The sequence below is a fragment of the Amphiura filiformis genome, unplaced genomic scaffold (genome assembly GCF_039555335.1).
Source record: "Amphiura filiformis unplaced genomic scaffold, Afil_fr2py scaffold_42, whole genome shotgun sequence".
Classification (NCBI taxonomy): domain Eukaryota; kingdom Metazoa; phylum Echinodermata; class Ophiuroidea; order Amphilepidida; family Amphiuridae; genus Amphiura; species Amphiura filiformis.
In genome coordinates, this window is record NW_027305506.1 from 289,880 (window position 1) to 309,163 (window position 19,284).

Below are 19,284 nucleotides of genomic sequence, written 5' to 3' on the forward strand. Positions count from 1 at the left end.
TTTAGAGGATTTTGATAGCAGTTCCATTAAAAAGCTGCTATCAACATGAGGTCTAAGATCTAGAAACACCACCAAATGCTTTTTGGGGAATTTTGCTAGATGAATCTTTTTGATGAAAGTCAATCTTTGACAAGATGTAACTTTACTATGGAAAGTGCTATGAAAAAAAGGTTTTCAGTTTTGGCTTTCTTTACTCAAGGGCTTTAATTTGATATATAAAATGATGCAGTTTGATGGCAAATTTGAATTCACCTGGCATACCTACTTACTACAACCTGAGGCTGAGACTTTGAATGAACGCAGGTTTCAACAGCTGCACTTTTCGATCCAACCGCGATCGTATATCGCGTATTTCAAACTACAACGCGAACGCATACGACCTTGGATACAATGCTAACCAATCACGAGTGCATTCCCAGACAAACGAGCACCTAGACCAGTGACTTTGACTCGCGTGAGTGAAGCGGACACTGCTTAGCAACGACTTTGACACGGACGCATACCGGGGCGCAAGCAAGCAGATATGTTCGAGTCTACGATACCTGTTGTATTTGATGCGAGCGATAATGGCGCTGGAATCACACAAACCAGCGCGCCTTTCTCTCCAGTCGCGTGTACAGAACAAGTTGCATTTGACACGAGTGATAATGGCGCAGCAATCACGCAAAGCGCGTCTTTCTCTCCAGATATGAACGCTTTTTTTTTTCCGCGTCCGACCAACCGACCAAAATCACCTTGGATACGTGGCTTCACCTACTGCCCTGGTTAGGGATGGGCACTCATAGGTCTAGGTGGTATGTCTATGAGTGCGTTGGCATGGTTGGATTCACTTCGCGATACTCACACACAATAATCGCACACGCTGGCGTATATCGCGCAGTGTACGCAAAAATTCGTCATGCTATTGAAAGTTCATTCAATTGGAATTCCCTCAGCCGAATTCCTACTGAAGACATAAATCATCTACACATGTCAGATGTATATATTGTATTAGCAAATATCCACAAAAGCATTCATTATAAATTTATTTTGATGATTTGTCATATTTTATGCCATATATTATATCCTTAAAACTAACCGGTGGATTTGCGAACAATTTGTCGACATAAATGACGTTATTTTTAGTAATATGCAGACGAATGGCCAAATTACCTGTTGTGATAAATTTATCTGTACAAATTGTCGCACTCTGAGTGACATATGGTATGGTATATTTGCAACCCTGCTGTGGATATGTGAACAATTTGTCGACATAAATGACGCTTGCGGAGAAATTATTAGAAAAAAAAGGGTTTTTTTGCCTAGGCCTGTCCTAGGCCACGGTTGTTTGATGGGATCATTTATTAATTTTTCAAGCGAAACATCATGTACAACCATATTTTAGGCTTGAACAGCTAAATGTGATATCATGCTAATGTGTACAGATGCTTTTGGGTCATTCTCAACTTTAATTTCCCCTCTTTTACAAAATCATTCACTTTTATAGCATTTTTAAAGCTTTTTCGGATATAAAATGTATCTATTAATGACAAAATTGGTGGCGCTATTTAGTAACTGGAAATTACTCTTTCAAGATTTTAATACAAACAATTCCTTATATTGTTTGATAAAATATGTTTATAAAATTTCCTTGTTGCTTGTTTCACCTATTCCAGCTGTTTTAATGGCAGTATTAATCACCTACCCCTTGCAAATAAAGAAATATGATTTATGATAAATAGCGCCATCTATAGTTTGCATTTAGTTAATAATGAAACCAATTCTATACACATCAAACAACCGTGAGGCCTATGCTAGGTATGATCATCAAATTTCGAAGTAGCCTTTTTAGTACTTTTTTTGGTCCTGGTGACAACCCTGCAAGTAGGATATTTCACATTGAAATTGTTTTGTTTAGAAAGGTGATTATTTAACTTGGGCAAATGTATTTTCCCAATTCTGTGACCATCATTGATGGTACCTTACAATGAATACCTGTACAAAAAAGCAAGTACCCATTATGCAACATTTTTCAGCACAGCAATCAATTTTACAGAAAAGAGATTTTATTTGAAAAAATCTTACTATCACTTCTGCTGTATAAAGGTGTACCAATTGACACTTTTGACTTTCAACCTTAAGTTTCTGGTGTCCAAATTTCAATTTTTTTTTTCCTACACAGTTATTAAGCTATTTCTGTGGTCACAAGTTGGGAGTTGAAGGAGGCCCTCTATTATATATAAGCATCCGGGGCTCATGATTATAGCCTAGTTTCCTTGTGTGTAGCCTCAGTACGAAGGCTACAGCATCAATGTATTGAAAAATGCAGGGTCCATCGATCATGTCAGTAAATGAATAGGGCCTAGGACTGATTATTCGGACTACCACCCGGCATGCAGGTATTCCTACATTAAATACAACAGAATTATTACCATTGCAAGATGGCTTAAAGCTAGCATTTCAAGTATCTCTTATAAGCTAATAACAAATGGTGCCCGCTGGAATCTCTTGAGGCATTGTCTTTTTTAAAGACATTTCTTGTTTAACCTCAATTTGTTTGTACATTCATCAAATGACCCTCAAATATGTTGGGTACAAAAACCATAACTTGATGTCAAGATTTGAGCTATGATTAATGAATGGAGATTATTGAACTGTTCCACTGAAAGCGAGAGCATTCTTTGTTTTGTTTTTTGTTCTTAGTAGCTATAAATGACAGCAATAAACATGCACTCCTGATGGAACAAGTCGATGTAGCAAGGCGCGTTAAAAGCATTTAAACCACTTAAAATGCACAATAGACAAATCCTTTTTAAATACGCATCAACAGTATCATATTCATTATGTATTCTGCCACCCGTATGTAGATTAGCAGTATATTAAATACCCGGGATTAAATACAATCACCACCGAATTCTGTCACAATAAACAACACAGTAAGTCATATCTTTGCGAATCTCATTTATGACCAGCAAGCCATCACATCAAACCAAGCACACCTCTGACCAGGTTTGTCAACCTTCATATCACCCTTAAACATTGGGGGAAAGAGAAAACTGGGGCCCTTAATATTAACCCTACCCATAGGGAGTTGATCACACTAGTGATATCAAGGTCATCCACACCTACTTACCTCTAGCATTCGTAATGACTTAAAATACAGGAATCTAACATTCCTGACGAACGTTCTGTCTAGCTACAGTTAATGAAACAGGTGAGTATAAATGCATCTTTAGAAATGACCGCAATTGTGTGTTCTCAAGTGGGTTTTATCATGTTAATTAGTGACCTGGCACACATTTATATTGGTTCGATCAAGCATTGAAATGCTTTCATTTTTTGTACTGGATCGTTCAAGCATTCCCAACAATTTTTTCAATGTAAGTGCCTCTGGCCCTAGTGGAAGTAAAAACGGATACTATGGCCAGAGTGCTAGGGCTAGTGACGATCGCTACGGTCACAAATTTGGTCATTTTACAGTCTTCAAATGTACCCAACATTTTCACACATGCACCAAATATTTTTTGTTCAAATCTTATTTTCATGTGAGGAACGGTAAGAAGTGATATTTTGTTAATAAAATTCGATACTGTGTACCCTGTACCAGATAGGCTCAGAAACCTCAGACCATCGAGATAAACGGAGCAGATCAGTGGAAATCATAGTGATGGAGGTGTGTGAGTACCTCAGGCTATTCTGTCGGTCGGACATCCGGGCATGAACCGGCTGACAAACAACATTCACTGGAGTGAAAACAACATTACAACATTCGCATTCACTGAACTCTGGAGTGAGCCATCACACTATTGTGCCAGGTTCGACTCTCTGAAAATATAAAAATATGCGATAAAGTTGTTTTCAGTCCAATGCATGAATGGGTGTGACGTGACCCGACCGAGAGAATGGAGGATAAAATAATGATAGGTACATGGGTAAGCTTACAAACAATCTGAATCTGAATCTGAAGAATATTCTCAATGCTTCTCATTCGAAGCCAACCGAGAAGATATGGTGTGCGCAAGAATATAATTAGTCCACATGTTTTCGCTGGCTGACATAGTTAGCCAGGGTTTCCTTGAATATATTTGTGTCCTCTATGTTTACTATGTGCTCAGGTAGACTGTTCCAATTGTTTATGGTGTTTGGGAAGTATGAAAAGTTATAGTAGTTGGTTCTGCCACTTAGTTTCTTGATGTTTCCCGCCTCTCCTTGAGTGGTACCCATTCCAATTTGGTCAACATATCTGTCACGCTGCTTGTCCACCTGTAATCTTTGAAAACAAAGCGTGCCCCTCTTCGTTGAATGGATTCGATTTGGTCTACCAGATCCTTAGTGTAGGGATCCCACACCGTGGAGCAATACTCCACGTGTGGGCGTACCAGAGTCTTGGAAGCTGTGGCTCTAAGGTCACGTGGGCAAGAATGGAGATTTCTCCTCACAAATCCAAGGACCCTACTAGCTCTAGCAGTGATTTTGTTGATGTGATTCGACCACCTGAGGTCACTAGAGATCTCAATACCCAAGTAATTATGTGAGGATGTTTCTTGTAATGTTGCATTGCCCAGTGTGTATTTATGTTGTTTACGTTGTCTTGCACGGGATATTTTCAAGGTGTAGCATTTGTCTGTATTAAATGTCATCTGCCAGTTATTTTGCCATGTGGTTAAAGTGTCGAGGTCTTTTTGAAGTTGTCTAGCGCCTGTGTCGTTTTTGATGGGTCTATATAGTACGCAGTCGCCTGCAAATAACCTAACTGTTGATGTGATGTTGAGAGGAAGGTCATTGATGTAGAGCAAAACAGAAGGGGTCCCAAAACCGTGCCCTGGGGCACTCGGGCCACATGGACCCAATCTGAGTGCTCCCCATTGACCACCCTCTGCTTGCGTGTTGTTAAAAAGTTGGTGAGCCATGAATGTATGTTGCCTGTGATACCATATTTGTCTAGTTTGTAAAGGAGTCTGTCATGGGGTACTGTCACTGTGTCAAACGCTTTGGAAAAGTCCATTATAATGATGTCTGTCTGTGTGTTGTTGTCGAGTGTGTAAAAGTCATGAACTGTCTGTAAAAGTTGTGTCTCGCAAGAGTGTTTAGCACGAAAACCATGTTGTTTGTCTGTCAAAATGTTGTGTTTTTCAAGGTGCTTCATAATGTGACTATGTAAGATATGGGGTGCTATCATCTTCAGTAGTCCGGTTCTGATATCTGCAATCAATCCTAGGTTCCAGGATCGTGAATAGGTCAAAAAACTGTGCACGTTAAGCCCGTGCGACAATAGAGTGTATGCAATAAATCAACCGAACGGTATAACAATTGAAATGGCAGCCATGCTGGAGGACAGTTCTAGGATCGCTTAAGATGAGAGAGGGACAGGTCTCTAGATCGATTCCACAACCATTCATACATATAACCTGTTTTATTGTAGTATCATGCGAATTGCCCTGTGGTACCTTATGGAGGACAGAATTTTATTTAAATGAGAATGACTCTGTCATGAGTGACGTCGTATTGCATACCCTCTATACTCAATTTGAGGTATGCACGATATACATTAGGAAGAAGAAGAAGAATCAGACCCAGAACAAAATATTAATTTCTGACATGATCCTTCTTCTTCTTCTTCTTCTTTGTGATACTGCACAACGTCCCTTATGGAACTAGACGAGCAGGAAATAATGGTGTGCGCGTGTGCTGTGCTTAGTCCTTGATGTTTGAGTCTTGTGCTTTAGTTAGGTTGCTTGTTGCTGTTTTAAACTGGTTGGGGTTTGTAATGCTTGTAATATCTGGTGGTACATCATTCCAATCCTTAATTGTTCTTGGCACAAATGAAAATTTGAATGGGTCGATACGTGTGTGGTACTCAATGTATGATGATGAACTTGATCTTCTGGTGATCCTCTGGGCCGGGTGCAGGTAGTTTTGGGTGTGCATCTTCCGGTACAGACATAGACTGTAAGGTACTAATTTCGAGGAGCATAACAAACACCAAATTGGTGTCATAACAAACACCAAATTGGTGTCGTATGACCTGACATGCATGCATTCTTTTGTCGAGAGTTGACATGGTCTTTCAGTTTGTGCCGAGTGTCCTTGGCAGACTTGACTATGCTTCAGTGGTCATGAAAGGATTCAATAGATAACCTCTGCCCCACTAATCCCCAGCTATTGTCTGAAATTGCACCTCGGAAAATATATTATAACAACTCAGTCCCTCAAATGATAGTCATATAACGACCAAAAAATAAATGACTGACTATCATTGAGGTTCCCGCAGTCTACTTCCGGTAGTGTAATCCTGTTCTGGGTGCAAGGTGTGCATCTTCAGCAAACGCAAACAAGGCGGTAGAGGAAGCACCTCTTCACACTTGTTCTCGCTGGGATAAGAGGGATTATAAATTCCCAATCACTCTATATCGACGTTAAGATTGCCTGACCGACAACTAATCAATAGATCGGCAATCGACAACGACCGTGACGTCATTGACTTATAATACACTGACTTGCCTGGCTGTTTTGATGGCTTTACACATGCGTAGGCCCCCTAGTGTTTAACTTTATTATTTTGATAGTAGGCCTATATGTACTTTATTAAAACACAGTTACACACTTCATTATTTTTTATATAAACTGAGTAGAGAGTACCTATAAATCATAATTGATATTATTTATAGACCAAAAAAAAAACCGTTTGTTTAGCGTATTAAAAAAAAAAAAAAAAATAGTGTAGGCCTAGGTAGTAGGGATTTTTATGATTTTTTTAGTATATCCAAGCACATTCTTTGTGATAACCAGTGCAACTTTTAAAGCTGTAAATTGCGTTTGATAAAAGCCTTGGATCTTTTCTTTTTTTTCTCTCTCATTTTTTTTTTAATTAATTTTTTTCTTTTTTTTCATTTTTTTTTTTTATAAAAGACGGAGATGAGACAACTTGATAAAATAAACACTTAAGACAGCGTTCAAGCTTTGACTTACGTTTGGCGGAAAAAAAGTGAAAAAAGTATTTAGGGGTGAAAACAGTCAAAATTCTTGATTACTTAAATGTTATTAGGGGTAAAATGTCACATATTTTCAGATTTTGGCACTTAAAACCCCTTATTTTTCACTGATTTTGAGAAAAATTCATTTTTTGGTCCAATTTTGGCCGAAAATGGCCGTTTTGGGGTGACAAAAATTTTGACTTGCTAATTTCCTGTGAGTGTATGAACATGAAATCTATCAAATAGTGCCTAATTTTCTATGCTAAGTGTGTAACAAGGGTACATTTGTGATATTAAAAGCATTGAATGGGATCCATATATTTCTTTATTTTCGTAGCAGGGGTAGAAACTCAAAGGTTCGGGTGACAATTGATTTGGAAAAAAGTATAATATTTGCCTCATTTTCGATTTGAAAATGCCATATCTCCACAATGGTATGAGCTATAGGGATGTTTTAAGTGTCTTTTTGCTCAGTATTTCAATAGCTAAATGGTGATATAACAAAAAAGTAAGCTAGATTTACAGAAAAGAAAATAACTTGCAATATGCTACCCCCACCCCTAAGAATTTTGAGGGCGTGAAAAAAGTAATGGATTTTGTTAAAAAAATAAGTCCTTCAAAACTGGGAGGTGTAAGGCTAAACAAAGAACATGTTGCTCTTACCAATACCTTTCTCTAGAGCAACATGTTTTTTTGTTTAGCCCTAAGCATCCCCATTTTGAAGGACTTATTTTTTTAGCAAAATTTTTTGCTCAAATTTGATGATTTTGGGCACAAATATGCCTGTACAGTGCTATGGGGAAAATTTTCAAGTTGATAATTATGCATTTTTTATGTCAGATTCAGTTTTTACACAAAATTTCACCCTAGAAAAAGTTCTTTTAAGTAGGATATCTTTCACTTTAAGTTTCCACCATTTTGTCCGCCAAATGTAAGTCAAAGCTTGAACGCTGTCTTAAGTAAAATACCAAAGAAGATCATTACATCTTCTCTGAAAATACGAATCAAGAGTAAACTGTAAACACCCGTGCGCACTGTAGGCCACAAGAGAACATCATATACACCTTATACTATAAAGGCTGTATAATAATAATAATAATAATAATAATAATAATAATAATAATAATAATAATAATAAAATAACAATAATTATAATTATAATAATAATAGGGCCTATAAATAAATAAATAAATACAAGTAAGGTAAATCATCCACAGTAAATAAATAAATAAATAAATAAATAAATAAATATAGGCCCACTGATTTTTTTTCCTTAATATTATTTTTATTTCTTTCATTAATAATTTAAGGAATTTATATCACGGGTAAATATTGGGAAACGTCGATTTATTTTAATTTTCGAGGGACATATAATTATTATTATATTATTATTTCGTATTCTTTTTATTTCATTCATGTCATAGGCCGGGGTCATAGCACATCGTCAGTGCATGGTAGGTATTCATGGTCAGTGCATGCACGGGTTAATATTGATCAACTGCATGACTGAAGTAGGATGAGGAGGTGCGATGATGTCAAGATCGATACATAGATTATAATCCCTCTTATCCCAGCGAGAACAAGTGCGAAGAGGTGCTTCCTCTACCGCCTTGTAAACGCAAGATTTCACTTCCAAATGCAATAAGCTCATTCAGCATGTTCAGTATCAATTTTAGACAACACCTACTTCTAACATGTCTTAGTCGTTTGTCTTGTGGTCCACCAAATCGTTTTGGGCCGACGGTTTCGCAGACACAACACTCGGTCTCGGAACGTGAAGGAATTTCCCAACTGGGCGCCGCCATAGTTCAGTTCAGTTTAGTTAGGATATCCCGCCTTTAAAGAGGCGCACCACCAAAACGTCTTCTTGGGCAATTCCTCCTTTCTGTAAGAGCACCTCCGAGTTCACACATTAAAACATACAACATTTTGCAATAATTATATTAATTGTAAAATGGTTTTGTGGTGTTTTTTTCATATAATCAGTGATTGGTGTTTTTTGTATGTTTGTGAAAACTCAAAATTACGACAATTTCCACTTTTTGCGGCAATTTTGCGCAAAACTGATTTGTTGATCCCCACAAAAAAATTCACTTTTCCCCACTAAAATGCCACCCCCCGAAATTTTTTCCGGCGCTGCCGCTGCTGCGAAACAAAATACCCGGTATTCTAACATAATGCTATGTAAGAGTTGACAAAGTATCTTGACATATCTGATCAACAAGTCAACCTAAAACCAATACGCCTTGGTAAGAAGTCAGACATGGCAACTGGAAGGTCAAGACTATTGAAAGTAACTTTAAATAACATAAATGACAAAAAGAAAATGTTATCAAATGCCAAGAAACTTCACAGTAGTAAAGACGATACTCTATCCTTCATTTACGTCACACCTGATATGACACCAAAGGAACGTGAAGAGAACAGAAAGTTGAGAGACGATCTTAAGGAAAGACGACGCAATGGTGAGGATGTTGTAATACGTGGAGGAAAAATAGTACCGTCCACAAGTACTACAAGTAGCTCCTTTCGTGGCAACAAAAAAGGAGCCAGGCTCAAAGAATGGTAATTACAAAGATACAGACTTTTTACTAGCACCGGCACCATGCACCACAAGTATCATAGACCTGCCTATGTCAGAAGATATTGCTGCAAGGAGAGCAAGTTTTTATCCACCTGAGTTCCAGCCAGTGTCAGATGACAGAAGAGCAGAAGGGACCAGAGGAGAAGTGAGTTTAAACCAGAACTTTACGGTAAGGGGCGATGTGCAGACTGACCAACCCCTGGAAGTTCCGGGTACTAGTGACAATGACATGATGACAAGGCAGGCAAAAGTTAAGCCAAATCCTTCAAAGGAGAAAGAGAAAACCTTGTATATAAAACCTGCACCCAAGCACAACAGCACAGGTACAGGAAGTACTGTACAAGAAGTACATGAAGTAAGTGATACTTCAAAGATTATGAAACTAAAGATAAGTGATATTGAAATAGACAATAAAGAATCAGAACCAGATGAGAAGTTTAGCGCTACCCAGAAAGATGGTCCTACCTTAAGAAATGATGGTTCGACTTGCAGAAATACAGGTAGTAGCAATCCTAGTTCTCTGAAATGCTTTTACACAAACGCCAGCTGTATTATGAATAAGCGGAGTGAACTACTAGTGCACATAGACAGACTTGATCCTGATGTCATCGGCATTGCAGAATCATGGTGTGGCGACTCTGTACTAGATGGAGAAGTAAATTTAAGTGGGTACAATCTTTTCAGAGAGGACAAGCCTAAAACAGAAAAAGGAGGAGGCCTACTAATGTATTTCCGTGACAATCTACAAGTCTCAGAATGTCATGAAGTAGTCAGCAACAACTTTGAATCATCACTATGGTGTGATGTGAAGTTAAGTAACAGTGAAGTTCTACTTGTTGGACTTTGTTATCGTAGCCCAAACAGTACAGACACAAATAATGAGAAATTACTTGATCAACTGAAGAGTATTGACAATATGAGAAGAAGCCACATCCTTGTTTTCGGCGATTTTAACTTCAAAGAAATCAAGTGGACAGAAGGCTTTGTGGAAGCGAGTGACACACATCCAGCAAGTGTATTCTACGATGTTACTCAAGATCTTTATTGGATTCAGCATGTTACCAAACCAACCAGATATAGAGAGGGCAAAGACCATCGTTGCTTGACCTTGTTTTTACAAACGAAGAACCAATGATTGATGGAGAAATAGAGGAAATACCCCCATAGGAAAAGCGATCATGTCGGTTTATTTTGGAATTTTACATGCCATGTTGACATAGAGACTCTGCAGGATGACAATGAGTCAAAGCCAAATTTAAACAAAGCAAACTATAATGATATGAGAGCCGACTTCAGTTCTATCAAGTGGAATGAAGAAATGGACATTCTTGACAGTGAAGGTGCATGGCAACTGTTGAAACACAAGTATCAGAGTGTGACTGATAAACATGTGCCAAAGAAGAAGCCTGCAAAGAAAAACAAACCACGATGGATGAAATCTGGAGTCAAAAGAGCTGTCAAAAAGAAGTATGAACTCTATAAAAGATACAAGAGAACGCAAAATGATAGTGATTTTGCAGATTATAAGAAGCAAAACAACAGGACCAGACAAATAGTCAGGAAAGCACAAGCAGACTATGAAAAAGAACTCATGAAGGAGTTCAAGACGAAACCGAAAAAGTTCTATAGTTACGTTAGAGAGAAACAAAAGGTGAAAGTTGGAGTAACACAGCTTGAAAAAGGAGATGGGACAAGAACCGACAACGACACAGAGGCAGCTGAAGTACTGAGTTCCTTCTTTCAATCAGTGTACACTAAAGAACCAGATGGAGAGATACCAATTCTACCAAGTGTTATTGAGGATGAACTGAGTGATTTTGATTTTAGTATAGAAGATGTTGAAGAGAAATTGAATAAGCTTAAGGGTGATAAATGCCCGGGACCAGATAAATTTCATCCAAGAATTCTGCAAGAGTGTAGCAGAGAATTAGCAACTCCTTTGTACCTCATCTTCAGGAAAACACTTGACACAGGAATTTTGCCAGCAGACTGAAAACAGCAAGGGTTGCACCCATCTTCAAAAAGGGATCGAGAACAAAACCCGGAAATTACAGACCTGTGAGTTTAACTTGCATCCCTTGCAAGGTCATGGAATCGATCATCAAAGACAAGATTCAAAAGCATCTTGATGAACACAGTGCACTTTCAGAAAAACAACATGGCTTCTCAAAGGGGAAATCGTGCCTTACAAATTTATTGGAGACTCTGGAAGACATAACAGACAACCTTGATAGAGGAAATGGAGTAGACGTTGTTTTTCTTGATTATCAGAAGGCCTTTGATTCGGTGCCACACAAGAGACTTTTGAGTAAACTAAGTTCATATGGAGTCAGAGGAAATATACTGAATTGGATCCAAGGCTTTCTCAGTGGGAGATCACAGTATGTAGCTGTAAGGAAAGGCAAGTCAGCAGAAGCAGAAGTTACAAGTGGAGTTCCGCAAGGATCCGTGCTAGGGCCACTCCTTTTCATAGTATACATAAATGACCTTCCTGAAGTTATTGAATCAGAGGCGCAGATGTTTGCGGATGATACCAAGGTATTTAGTAGTGTGAACTCAAATGATGATGTACAAGCGATGCAGAAAGACATAGACAACCTCCTTGAATGGTCTAGAACATGGCTCCTGAAATTTAACACAGCAAAGTGTAAGGTGATGCATATGGGATACAATAACCCAGGTGGAAGCTACAAGATGAATGGGTCAGCACTTGAAGAAATTGAGAGTGAAAAGGATTTGGGAGTGTACATCACGAATGACTGCAAGCCCAGCACCCAATGTTCAAAAGCAGCTCAGAAAGCCATGAATTCTCTCCGAGTGATTAAAAGGACATTCAAGCACTTTGACCAAGATGCCTTCCAGATTCTTTATAGATCATACATACGGCCTCATCTTGAATATTGTGTTCCAGTATGGAATCCAGAAAAAAAAAAAGATATTACTACTCTCGAAAAAGTGCAAAGAAGAGCCACCAAATTAGTTCCAGAACTGAAAGATCTTCAATATGAAGAGAGATTAGAGGCACTGGGTCTATTTACACTGGAGACGAGAAGATTGCGCGGTGACCTGATAGAGGTGTACAAAATCATGAATGGGTTAGAGAAGGTAAATGCAGACAAGTTTTTTTTTTTTTGGATGAAAGCAGCAGCACAAGAGGACACAACAAGAAGATCTTTAAACCCAGATTGCATAAAGGTCTTCGCTGCAGAAAGGATTTCTTCACGCAAAGAGTCATTGAAGAATGGAATAACCTGCCTCAGCAAGTTATTAACGCACTGACAGTTACCTCATTCAAACATGAACTCCAGAACTATTGGCAAAGATATGGGGATATAAAGGCGAGTGCCTAAACACTACCCATCAATTCCGTAAGTTCGTAAGTTCGTAAGTTCGTAAAATATTTTGAAATTTTACAATAACGTACATTTTGACAACATTATTTTTACAAAATACTGTTGTGTGTGTTTCATCTAAAACGTTTTATAAACGTTTGTCGTTTGACAGTTATATAACCCGACATTTAATGTTATCAAACGTTTTGAATAACAGCAAAATTTGGATATAAGCCTATCATTAGATTTATAAAGTTGACGTCGAGTTCGAGGACTGTTAAATGTCAAAATTATCAAATTTTAATAATTTGCCAACAAATTTAGGCCCTATATTATATCGCGAATTTCAAAACAATCAAAAATTCAAAATTATATAATTTGATATCAGAAGGACATTCCTCGTATTCAGAATGCAATGTGTCTGATGTGCTCTCATGTCCCACAAACTGTGCAAACGTTGCTACAAAGAACCCAATTGAAACCCAATGGGGTTCTTTGTAGAACCAAAAAAGTTCTGTAGCCAAGAAAAAGGTTCTTTGTAGAACCTTAAGCTTGAAGAACCTTTAAGGAATCTTAAAGAAAGAACCCTCAAAGGTTCTAAGTAGAACAGAAAAAAAATGTTCTTTATCCAAGGAAATGATTTTTTTCTGAGAGTGTACTGCTGATAGTAAGCTACTTCATCCACTATCTACTGCTGATAACACACTACTTCATCAGCTTTCTACTGCTGATAGTATAGTAAGCTACTTCATCCACTATCTACTGTTGATAGCATACCGGTACTACTTCATCAGCTATCTACTGCTGACATGCGCGTACGCAGGAATTTCTCAAGGGGGGGGTGATGATAAAAATACTAAAAAAAAAACCCCTTTAAAACCTGTTGGGTTAAGCAGCGTCAAAGGAAATCTTTGAAATTTTGGAATCTGTGATGAATTTTTTTGTAAGGGGGTGGGTAGATGTTTTACTGTTGTATTTTATTACTTTTTAAACAATTTTGGAACTCAACATGTCCGATGTTTAGGATCTTAATACTGTCATATGATTATTCTTTGTGTTTATGTGTTAACTTCATGTTTGCTTTGGTGTTGAAGTGTCTTTTACACTTAGTGTGAATTGGATAGATGTGAGAGCTGATTGTATGTTACGGCTGTCTGGTTCAGATCGCTCAAATTGAAACAAACATATCAATAAATTGATTTGAAGTCGTAGTTGAATTTTCTGTATGACATTTCTTAGAAGTATTTATCGAATAGTTTGCGATCTTAAGGCTGGTTCAAAGTGAATATTCGAAGCCGAATATTCGGCTTCGAATACGTTTTGGGCGTCAAAATATATGCGGCTTCGAATATAAAACTATGAACCGGAGAAAGATATATTTCTACAATTTACAGCGTTGCCCGACTGTTAACAAGTATTGCCTGTTGACCAAGGTAAGCAAAATTTAGAGAATTTCTTTAACGAAGTTAATAAAATCATAATAGGTAAACTCCATTGAACTATTGTCATGATTTAATGTCTGTATAAATGGGTCTAAATAGGAGCAGTGGCGTAACCAGTGGGGGGCCGGGGTGCAAGCTGCCCCCGGACACAAAAAACCTGGAAGGAGAGTAAAAGGAAAGGGAGAAAAAGAGGGAAGAAAAAAGAGGGAAGAGAAAGGGGAAAGAAGAGAAAGAAGGGGAAGGGAGAAGAGAAAGGGAAAGGGACTCAAGGGAGAAGAGAAAAGGGAAAGAAAGAGAGAAGAAGATCTATAGGCCTACTACTTTCATTGTGAAATTTGTACTCTGAAACACTGATATTTTCTAATAATGCCAAAAACCAGGAGCTTCATGGCGCTCAGCCCCTTGATCCCCGCCTGGACCCCTGGACCCCACCGACTCCACCTGTTTAACGCTAACGCTTCGTGGCAAGCAAGCTTTCTCTCGAACATAAATACTAAAACTTTTGATCAGAAATTGGGAATTTTTTCAATCTTGCCCCCCCCCCGGAAGGTCAGGTCTGGTTACGCCCCTGACTTGAATAGGAGTCAAAAAGATTTGCTTTTTGGGGCATTTACGACGCGGAGGTTGACCCATACCTTCTTGTAGGTTTCAACTGCAAAGCAAATCAAGAAATGAAAGAGTCAATAGATAAATAAGTAAATAAATAAAAAATAAATAAATAAGTCAATAAATAAGTCAATAAATTCATAAATAAATAAATAAATAAATAAATATAAATAAATAAATAAATAAATAAATAAATAAATAAATAAATAAATAAATAAATAAATAAATAAATAAATAAATAAATAAATAAATAAATAAATAAATAAATAAATAAATAAATAAATATCATAAGATATGATTGAAGCGACGACTAATATGACAGCTCTCACAAGTGTTATATATGAGACCACCCACGGTGACCCACCAAATATATATCTGTCGAGTTCAACAAAATTCAACTCCCACAAATATATTTCCGGTGAATACTTTTTCCATTGGCTGATATCCACTTGAGATCGGTATCATCAAAGTAGTACTGCTCTCATTTCATGATTCATTGAGCAATCAATTTTGGCATTTGACCGAAATACGCGTCAAAAGATAAAAAGTCTCGTTCCGAACTTGTGTAGGCCTACATTGCTAGGGCCTAAGTGTGTTTTAATGCCTGATTCACTAATTATAGAAATAAACAAGAATTTATTTTAAAAGAACACGCAATGATAGGATACCAACGCTCGTGGTTTTGGTTGTTCTGCATAGTTTATGAAGATATTAATTGCAAAGCGCTATATATCCATTCCTACATATTACTTATTTTGCCCTCTTAATTATTAATTATAATTATGAATTTGACTGATAACAACGCATTACATCTTTATTCCGCCCAAAATAACATCGTTTATTGGGGCCAAAAACGTCAAGAATTCCGCTATGACAAAAATGGTTGAACCTCCATCATGGCAAACGCATTTTTATATCAATAACCAATGATTTACCACCCCAGACCCTCACACATCGTCTGCCAGGGGCAGATGCATATGGGGACCTAGAACTGGGGCCAAACATTATTTATGTAAAACCGGGGTGGAGGCATAAATCTGAATTTGGACTTTTTTCTGCATCAGTCGATTTAAAATATGGAAACATTCTTTAGGTTATGTTTGTAAGCCTAAATATCATATTATTTGCATAAAACATTACTTACCATCACTACAGGATTGGAATGCTATTGCCTGCCAGGCATTTTCCTTTACTTTCATATCATATAAAAATGGGTACGCTTGTACCGCACTAATAAGGGGGCACACCACTAAATGAATGCGCCATTTGTGTAACCCTAATGAGTTCCGGTAAAATACAGAAACTATTTGAGGTATTTTGGGCTTGGCTGGACTTATTAATCAGAAAGAGTGGCGAATTATAGCTTAAATAAAAGTGGAAAGCCTATACATAAATTTGAGTCACCAAAAATGTCGCATTTTTATAATTATTGAGAAAATAGGTCCGCATTATACTTTTTTTTCCCAAAACACCAAAAAAATTTAGGTGTTTTTGGGAGAAAAATCCATATCTTCAATATGAAAGGGCAAAATTTTCAATTGATCGTCGGCTTTTCCTCCCAGCTACATACACTTTAAGAAAGTATCATTAGATTTATAATATTTGCTTCGAGGACTGTTATATCAATATGTGAAAAATATCAAATTTTAATAATTTGTCATAAAATTTGTATTATATCGTGAATTTCAAAAATGAAAATTATTTGATATCAGAAAGACATTCTTCGTATTCATAATGTAATTCGATATGTCTAGTGTGCTCTCATGTCCCACAAAAATACTGTCGAAACGCTCAAAACGCTCATTCCAGATCCCTTGATTTTCATTGGGGATTTTTGAAATCATCGTTCGTCGAACGATATTCAGGTGACCTCGAGCCTTTCATATAAATCAATAGTATCTCGCTATCAGTTGCGCGATATTTAATCCGATTCAACTCGGCGTGTATTCGTTGCCGTATATATTTTGACGTCACAAAAAGTATTCGAAGCCGAATATTCGCCTTCGAATATGCACTATGAACCGACCCTTATACTATGAATTTGGACAATCAAATAACACCCTTGCATTATGATCAATATAAGAAAGCAATCTCTATTGATAACAGACTGACCATTCGTGTCAGAATGAAGATATAGCAACTATGGTAGGCCCACTTTTTTATTTTATTGTGAAAGCCCGTGTAAAGGGCGGATTATGAACGTAATTACTGCCGAAATATACTCAATATAGGCCTAAATATAAACAATTTCTTATTGAGATGCCTTCAATCAATCATGACTCCCTGTTCTTTAGTCACGATTGATCACGAGTTAATATTTTGATCCTCGGTCTCTAGAATTATTAATGCGCCGTAAGGCTGCAGGCTGATTTTTTGTGTCCAGCAAATATTTTGTTTTATTGTGTTTCTACATCGAATTTCTTCGCAATTTTGAGTAAGTTCACCTGATAAACATTGATAGGTTTTACCTATATGATTTGATTTTACTTGTCGTTCATCGTTGCTGTATACATTTTGTTTTTATAATTTGACTCATCTACGCTATATGTACTGCATTGTGGATCTAAACTGTTGAATTCCGCACCATTTATAGAACTTGTGTATATTTTACTATGACACCAATCATGTATACTAGAAGTATGTTGATGTTTCTAAAACAAGGTGTGATAAACAATCGTATTCCTCGATTACCATCCGAGACCTGAATCAATTACGCACACTTAACATCCTTGCAAACGCAACCACGCGAGGATGTCGTGCTGGTAAAAACAAGAAAAGGTCGATAAATGCTGTGATGAGTACAAGAACTTACGAAAATCCCTTTTGTAGAAAAGCATCTTGGGAAGTCGAAACTCATGCTGGACACATTAACCATAATAATCTTATTGAAATCAAGCCTGCTCTCCTTGAATCCCACAAGTCATTGCAAACACCTCCAACTGGTGTCCTTGATGGCGTTAAAACTATCGAGACCATCTCCCAAAGAAATGCATGCCGGGATGTTGAAACGATGAGCCGATGCATTGACAGAGGTAACCTGATTGAAGTAAAAACTATCAATCCTGAATCCCAGAATGCACCTCGCATTCGATTCGGCCACTGGAATGCACAATCCTTGAATGCCAAGAACAAGTCTGCTGCATTTTGCGACTTTGTTATAACTGGTCAGTTAGATCTCATGGCCATCTCAGAGACTTGGTACACAAGAAAGGTACAGGACCATCGGTCAATTGCTGATATAAACAATACCCTTCCTAATTTCAAACTCTATCATGTACCTCGTTTGACAAGAGCTGGAGGAGTAGGCATTCTTGTTCGTGATGGTTTGTCATTCAACATCAATGAAACTCGTGAATTCAAATCAATCGAATACATTGATATTACCGTCTCTTCAAAATCAAATTCTGTGCGTCTCCTGATCATCTACAGACCTGGATATGCCAACAAGAAGCAAACTTTCAACATGTTTCTTGATGAGTTTTCCTCCTTACTGGAGTCAGTGATTGCGACACCTATCAGGTTACTGATCACTGGTGATTTCAATGTCCATGTCGACGATTGCAATGATCGTGACGCGTTGGCGTTTCTAAACATGTTGGATCTATGTGGTTTGCAACAACATATCGTCGGGTCGACTCATAAGAAGGGGCATACATTAGATCTCATCATATCCAGAAAAGATGAAGATCTAGTTTCCTTACCATCGATCCATCGTGGACTACCATCAGATCACCATGCCGTCAGATGCTTTGTCAATATAGCTCGCCCAGGACTAAGTGTTAAACACGTTGAATCTCGCAGACTTCGAGGTGTGGACACTGACGCATTTATTGACGACATTCGTGCTTCACCTTTGCTCTCTGCTCCGGCTCCTGATTTGGAAAGCCTCGTCAAGGAGTATTCATCTTCATTGACTGGTGTGTTAAATACCCACGCACCCCTACGCAAGCGAACTGTGATGCTTAGACCACATGCTCCGTGGTATTCAGATGCTCTTCGAGAAGCGAAGCAAGAGAAACGTCGTCGGGAGCGAAAGTGGCTTAAATCTAGACTCTCTGTAGACAAAGAGTACTTCAAAGACCAATGTGATCTTTACAAAGATCTCCTGTATAAGGCAAAAACTGACTACCATCGTACACAGATTAGTCAAACAGATTCGAAGGACCTGTTTCGTGTGGTTGACAAGCTTTCAAATCCTAAAGTTGACCAAGCTCTGCCATCTCATGATTGCCCGAAGTCGCTCGGTGATAGCTTCGCCAACTTCTTCGCGGATAAGGTAACAAGACTCCGTGGATCCCTTGCAAGTAACGTTGCAACACCTAATGTTGTCAAGGATTGCATTCATTCATTCTCCGAGTTTTCTTCAG